Here is an 8,095-nt window from a genome sequence, read left to right on the forward strand (position 1 = left end):
TAAAAGCATGAACAGCAGCAGAAGGAGAAAGAGGCCTGTATCTACATTATTACTCTGGCAGCTCTCAGTCTCCATACAGACAGGACACGTTGCAGCGTAATTGCAGACAGGTGCGTGGGCCTGAGCTCCGCCCAGGCAGAATGACGAGTGGAAGAAAGCAGCAACACAATAAACATATGTAGCCTTGCGGAGCCGGCCGGGCAGACACCGAGACAGAGTGCAACGATTTTATACGTGACAACACACACAAAAAAAATCAGAATGTGTTTGTGATTTGGATTTTTATTTAAAGGTGAAACCTTTTTTCTTTTCTTGTTTTGCCAGATTAGACATTTTGATTCATTTCATTTAGTTTTTTTGTTTTACTTTGATGCTATAATAGATGTTTTTAAAATGTAGTCATATTTAATACTATATTGCATCATGGCAAAAAAACAGTCTCCTCAAGCTGCTTTATACTGTAAGGTAAAAACACTACAGAAAAAGCCAGAAAACCCCAACAATCCAATGATCCCCTTTGAGCAAGCACTGGGCGACAGTGGGGAGGAAAAACTCCCTTTAGGAAGAAACCTCCGGCAGAACCAGGCTCAAGAAGGGGCGGCCATCTGCTGCGACCGGTTGGGGGTGGGTGGGCAATCTCAGTCCACGAGGGCCGGTGTCCCTGCAGGTTTTAGATGTGTCCTCGAACCAACACAGCTGATTTAAACGGCTAAATTAGCTCCTCAACATGTCCTGAAGTTCTCCAGAGGCCTGGTAACGAACTAATCATGTGATTCAGGTGTGTTGAGCCAAGGTGAGATCTAAAACCTGCAGGGACACCGGCCCTCGTGGACTGAGAATGCCCACCCATGATATAGGGAGACAAGATGAAGTATACTTCTAATGGCCTATTTTAGCAGTTAATTTTTAACAATCAACTGGTGGTAATCCATCATCAGAATTGAGGAAAGGTGGTGTTGATGGAGACTCTACAGGAGGATTCACTGGGGAAGCCATACCTGCACTTCTGCCAGGGTGTCTTGGACGTACCTGAATAAATGTAGTTTTCCCTGGAAGTGGACGAGGATTAATCTGAGACGGAGTCTCCTCAGAACATCTCCCCATCATGCTTCTATGGTCCAACGATGCCAGCTTTTGTCCTTTCTGTTTTTCTAATTTAAGCTGGAGTTGAGCGTCTTTCACTCTAGATTTTAGATGACCTATCTCTTTTTCTTCATTGGCAGCCTTTTGGATAATCTGGTTCACTGGTCCAATGAGCTCCTCTCTTTGTCGGAATAAAGCGTACTCGGAAGACTTTACCATGTCATTGTACTGCTTTTTAAATGATTCCAGCTCCCGTGTTTTATCTAGTAAAGCTGCATCTAGATCCTTGCATCTGATACGTAGACAGTTCAGCTGTTTTTCAAGAAACTCCTTCGTTGTTCCAACAAAGGGGGTGCCTTCCACTCCGTCTACGTATTTCTTTTTCACGTTGTGGAACATATCCCTAAATTCCACCTTTTCTTTTCCTCTCAAGTGACCTGAATGTGGAAATGCCTTTTCAAAGGACAAAACGCACTGGCACAATTCCTCTTGGAAGTAGCGCTCTTTCTTCTCCAGCCAATTCACTTTGGATATAAATCTTTCCCGTTGCTTTTTTGTGGAGCGCAGTTTCTCTTCCAGCGCCACCTTTTCAGCCAGTGCCTGATTGTGTGCCGCTTTTACTTTGTGCCGGTCCACTGCTGTCTTTCTGTGGTTTTCCTGCTCTGTGCTTAGGGCCTTTTTGACGTCTTCAATTTTCTTTTTCAAAGAATCAACTTCGTCTTCAAGCATAGCCTTCATTTTCTTTTCCAAGGCCAGAGCTCTAATATTACTCTGGCATTTCTGCTTGATCGCCATATTCTGGGCCTTTTGGTCGTCTATCACTTTGCCCATTTGATCTGTCTCCTCTGTTAATTCTTTCATGTTTTTAACCATAAATTCATTTTCGTCTTGTAACTGTGTATTATGCGACAAAACACCGTCAATCCAACACTGCGAGGATTGACGTTCTTCCTCGCGTTCCTTAACCGCATTGACGGTCACACCTCTACTATTTTTTACTGCCGTCTGCAGCTTTTCTATTTTGGAGTCATACATGTTGATCACCTCTTCTAACTTCCTGTCTGCAGCATTTGCTTTGTTTTCCAGTTTTTTAGTATTTTCCTGGTAAAACTGCTGCATCTTATTTTTTTCCTCTTTGTGGCGTTTCAATAATAATTCAACAACTTGGCTGTTGTGAAATTGCTGACGTGCCACCTTTTCTTTCTCTGTTTCCAGCAGTCCTTGCAGGACTTGGACTTCGTCCTCGTGTTTTTCTTTAAGCTCAGCCAGAGTTTTCTCCGTCTCTGCGCGGAACTTTACCAGAGCTTCGTGGTCATCTTTTATCGAGTCCAACCTGTCTGCGATGTTTGTCCTGTCATCCAAGACCGAACCCAGCAGCTTATTATTCTGCAAAAGTTCATTGTTTTCTTTTGTTAGATCCTCGATCCGTTTCTTATTGACTGTATGCAGGTTTTTGAAGTAGTCAAGCTCAGTTTTGAGCTTTTCAACCTCGTCGATCATTGGCTGCAGTCTTTGCTCGAACTGTCTGGCATATGTTTCTTTTTCTTTTTCACTTTTTTTAACCATTGTTTTCGAGAAATTAACATTTCTGTCTTTGTTAGCTTTCGAACTCATTTCTGCTTTTTTATGTGCTGTATCACTCCAACAAAACGATAGCTTAATGAATTCCCTTTGACAGCTGTCCTCTATTTATAGACTTGAACATCAAAGGATGAAAGGACTGTCACTATGACATCACCACGTTCTGTGACGTAACAGGGCTTTGGAGCGTGATGTCACGGGGGTGGGCGTGGAAAGGATTTTGGGGGTCTAAACAAAGCGTGTCTTTTTTTAAAAACTTTATTTAACAAACAATGAGTATACAACATACGAACAGATGAAGTATACAACAGAACATGAACACAAAAAGCCAAGGGTGAAAGAAAAAGGTAACAATTATAAGAATACACGCAAAAATTCACATACATATATTGTTGTGAGAGCCTTTTTGTTGGTGCAGTCTGATATTGATTGTATGTGCATGTGCACATCCTTAAAATAATGACAGAAATATGGTGTTTTGTTAGTAAACTTACATTTATGGATAAAAAATTTAGCTAAAAGTATTAAGAAATTTATCATAAAAAACATTTCTCATACTTCTTGGGGAACTTAAAGAAACAGAATAAAACATTTTCCCATCGTAAAGAAAACTCCCTTAAAATATGGACAATAACAAAGCTGCTAAATTCCTTCCAGAATCTCTGTGTAAAAGAACAGTACCAAAAAAGATGTGTCACCGTTTCTGGATGATCCCCACAGAAAGTACAATTAGTATTTATGTCCCTTTTAAATTTGACCATGTAGTGACTGGCTGGATAACATGTATGTCGAATTTTAAAAGAGACTTCTTTCACCTTATTTACAATCAAATATTTATGGGGGACCATCCAGACTGTCTTCCGCTTGATATCTGGAACACTGATTGGAAAATTATATAGTGCAATAAAGTCGTTGTAAGTAAGTAGTTGTCCCTCTTTACTAACCAGCTGAGCCACCAATAGGATCCCATTTTGGAGCCAAGTTTCCAGGAAAAGTGATTTATTTTTCTATAAAATATCTCTGTTGTTCCACAATTTGCACAGCTTGGCGAAGATACAGCTCCAAACAAATGCACTTTCATCCTGCATTCCTGTGCAGACCTTGAAGTGTCACCTTGTTGCCACCACAGGAAACGGAGAAAGTTGACATGTTTTTCTGAGACGTGCACTTGGTGAAACATGGAATCAATGTCCGCCATTAATGCAACAGGCTCTTGTCTAAATCTGATCAGAACCCCAACCAGCGAGTTTGTGAGATCAGGTCCCTGTAGAAGCTGACTGTTCAATGATGCTCCTTTATAAGTTGTTCCACAGTCAAATACAACTCTTAATTTGCCCTTTGTGGGATGATAGACTCCATGATGAGGGATGTACCACACCTTTCCATCATCTTTGTGCAACTCATCTACAGGCACAAACTCGGCATATCCTTGTTCAAGCATGTTGTTTACACATTCAGTGTATTCATCCTTATAATGAGTATCCCTTTCGAATCTCCGTCTGAGACTCTGGAGACGCTGCTCCGCAACACAGAGGTTATTTGGCAAACTGGAACCTTCTCTCCTGAAAGGCAAATCAATGTGATAATGATTTCCAATAAGCTTTATTGAACTACTAACAATATCCATAAAACACAGATCCTCTCTAGACATTTCAGTCTGCTCCTCTGATGATCTTTCATTAAAATCATGATTGTATTGTTTAATCAACATTTCTTCAAGACGCTCAACAGAAATCCTATTGGCTGTTACAGCAGTGCAGTTGGTTTTATTTCCACTGTTACTTCCAGTGCGCAGGGGACCATTTATGACCCAGCCAACTTTTGTTTTTACAGCATAAGGTCCACCCCCCACACTGTTTATCACCTTCCATGGCTCCAAAACATTGGAAGCATCAGTGCCTATCAGTAGCTCCACCTCTGCATTAACGTTGTGAAGTTTAATAGGTTTAAGATGAGGCCACTGATCGATGTCGCTTTGCTGGGGAATATTAACTGTAGAAACTGGCATAGTCTTTTGAGTCAAAACATCTGGCAATGGCATGAAATCATTTGCTTCCAAACCAGACACTTCCAAACCAGACAGAACTTGTGTACTAACAATCCTATCTTGACTCATTGTTCTCAAAAAGATATTGGTCTTTTTACCTTTTACATTCAGTCTTTTTGCCAGAGTTTCTGTACAGAATGTACCTGAACTTCCAGGATCCAAAAACGCATAGGTTTGCACAATTTTATTGCTCTTTTGGCTCTTAACTTGAACTGGAACTATAGAAAAAAATTGCATCAACTTCATGACCAGCCCCAATATACCCACATGTCTGAGTGGTTGCAGTTGAAAAGTTGACATTAGAGTTTGTCCTCTGTTGAGTTTGTTCCGAAGACGCCCCTGGATCCTTTCGCTCTATATGAAGAACCCCTGGGTGTCTTTGGTGACACACGTCGCAATCCAAACGACTCCTACAGTCTTTGCTTGTGTGACCAACTTTTAAACAACCAAAACAAATTCCCCTTTCCTTGATAAAAGTCAACTTATCCTGATGCGTTTTAGCTTTAAACTGCTTACAATTCTCTAGTAAATGATTGCTGTGTGAACAAAACAAACAACTATGCAGAACGGCGGAAGTTGTTCTGCTTCCAGTTGATTGAGCTTTGATTCCTGGCACTGTACTGACATTAGTGGCAAAACTACTTCCCTTTTTTCTTTGCTTGGTAGAACTTGAAGCTTTAAAGCTGCTTCCAGATTGTGAGTCTTGGATGTTGCCAAACACTGGATCCGATGCTACTTTTACCTGTTTTATTATAAAGGCAACCAGATCAGTGAATACTGCTCGGTAACCATTTTGTTCCTGCAGTTCATAGGCAACAACTCTCCATTTTTCCCTTAATTTGTATGGAAGCTTCATAACAACCATTCTCATATTTGAGGGTAAATCCAACTCCTTCATATAAACAACTTGCTGTGTTAGATTCGAACATCCTTGAAGAAAAAGAGAGAATGACTGTAGACCTTTCACATCCTCACTTTTAATAGGTACCCAACTCACAATCCTCTCCATATATGCAGAGGCAATTTTATTTCCGTTCCCAAAATGTTCTTCAAGAAGATCTTTGGCTGTGGAATAGCCCTGCTCAGGAGGTAAGTGCTGACAACTATGCACCAAATCCCTAGGCTGCCCCCTAGTGAACTGCTCTAAAAAATGCAAACAGTCGCTCCAGTTATCAGTTTTAGCTTCCACTCTATTTTCAAAGGCATTCATAAATGATCTGTACTGTAAAGGGTCTCCATCAAACACAGGGATGTTTCTGGCGGGGAGGACAGAAGATAAGTTTTGTTTTACAAGCAAAGTAGTGATGTCATTTTGTTTTTGCATAATATTTACAATCTCCTTCGTGCAATTCCCAGTCAAAGTAGGAGACTGAGGCTGTGTTTGCTGCGTCACTTGAGCTGAATCATCAACCTGATGTTGGGTTTGACTTTGTCTAGGTACGATTACTTGTGATTCAGATGCAGAATTTATACCAGAGTAATCTCTTGATGTTGGAACAAATGTATCGGCACAAGGATTTAAACTAGGCGCTTCTTGTACGTGCCCTCTTTCAAAAGAGTTCATTCCATCAGAATGCTCAGAACTACAAGCTGAATTTATTTTTAAGACACGAAGCTTTGCATTAGTAGCTGCCAGCTCTGTTTCCAAGGATAATGTCTCCTTTTCTTTTCTCAGTTTTTCCTCTTGCGCTTCGATAGAATGTTTTTTCTTTAATGCAGCGAGTCGCTCCATGAGCGCTGCCTTGTCAGCCGCAGCTTTAATGCATGCGGAAGATGTTGATGAAATTCGACTTTGCTGTGACAAGGTTTTTGAAGGTGGTTTTACACTTGAGATATTAGAGACACTGTCTTCAGGTTTTATTTCATCCAAACTTTCAACAGCTTTATCATTACGAACAGTATTGCTTTGTTCAGCATACGGCTCACCCGCCTCCTGCAACCAAACCTTTACTTTGTCCATAAAAACAGAGAATGCTGTCACCTTCGACTGAAAATGTGCATTTTGCCTTTTCACTTCATCTTCTGGCAGTGGCAAACTTAAAAAGGATTCTTGCAAAACGTTTGCATCTTGATAGCATTTAATAAAACTTCCCAAATTCAGAAGACACTTCCTTAACGTTCTCATATGAGGTCATTAAAGCGGAAATTTTCCCCATGTACTTAGATGCTTGCTTACACATTGAACTGCGCTTTTCTTGGCATGTCTTTATATACAAATCCAAACCTTTTGGCCTAAATTTAACGCTTCTTTTCTCTGCTTGCATCTCAGTGTCATCCTCTCGTTTACTCTTAATATCCGACATTTTTATTGTCCTCTTGGATTATTTCAAACTTTATAAAGATGCACAGCACATTGAGAATCCATAGCCTAAAGTACAAACATGACATCCATTTACCTGCCTTTTGCAGCGGACAAACATTTCCACAGAGGGCGTTGGCATGTTTCAATTAGCGATCCAATTTTGCACCAATTTAGTACGTCAAAACTCAGTTCATCCGCCTTTGTAGTGAAATTATGTCTTTAAACTCCAATAGCTTCACCGTTTTCCTTTACGGCTTAAACAATATTATCACTCACCAGCTTTGACGAACGAGTGACATGTTGATCCAGGCCTCAACATCAAATCCGTCTGGATTACTCACCAGACGATCCAATAACTTTTATTCGAGTTCGACGGTGATCCTTGAAATCCTTATATCCATTAATGAAGGATTAATCCTTTGTCCACGGGAAGGTTTTTTACTTTGTGTAGTGGCAATTCCTTTACTTTTGAAAAATCAAACGTCCCACAACTTAAAGTCCACAAGCCACTGCTGCATTGAGGTAATATTTCGTACGCAGGCAAAAGAAGTCCATTGTCCAAACATTTTAGTTGAGAGTTTTGGTTTATTTATCCATCTTGGCAAGCAATAACAAGATCCTTCCTGCTGCTTCTCCTGCTCTGGTAAAAAACCACAGGCCCACCCCAATGCATGCTGGTCCTATACCAGTCTCTTTATTCATAGAAACAAAATGGCCCTACAGCTCTTACTAATTTAACAAAATAACAACAAACAAACAAATCATTTAAAACAAAATATTAACCGACAAATAAACCCCAAAATATAAGTAAACTAACAACAAACTTTAACTAATTTCAAAAATAAGAACAAAAATAAAAATAAAGAACAAATAGCTCCAACAGACTGCTTCTTACCCTTTTAATTCCCATGGAAACAGTAACAGTATAGTTTTTCACATACTGCTTCTGCATTTTGACTCAACCTTTGCTACATAAACATAGATGTAGTCAATATGTGATAATCTGAGGTTGTATTTACTCATTTCACAACCAGATCACTGATACTAACTCCTGAGCTGACTGTATGCTAACATGCGCCACA

The sequence above is a fragment of the Aulonocara stuartgranti genome (genome assembly GCF_965226115.1).
Source record: "Aulonocara stuartgranti genome assembly, chromosome: 4".
NCBI lineage: Eukaryota > Metazoa > Chordata > Actinopteri > Cichliformes > Cichlidae > Aulonocara > Aulonocara stuartgranti.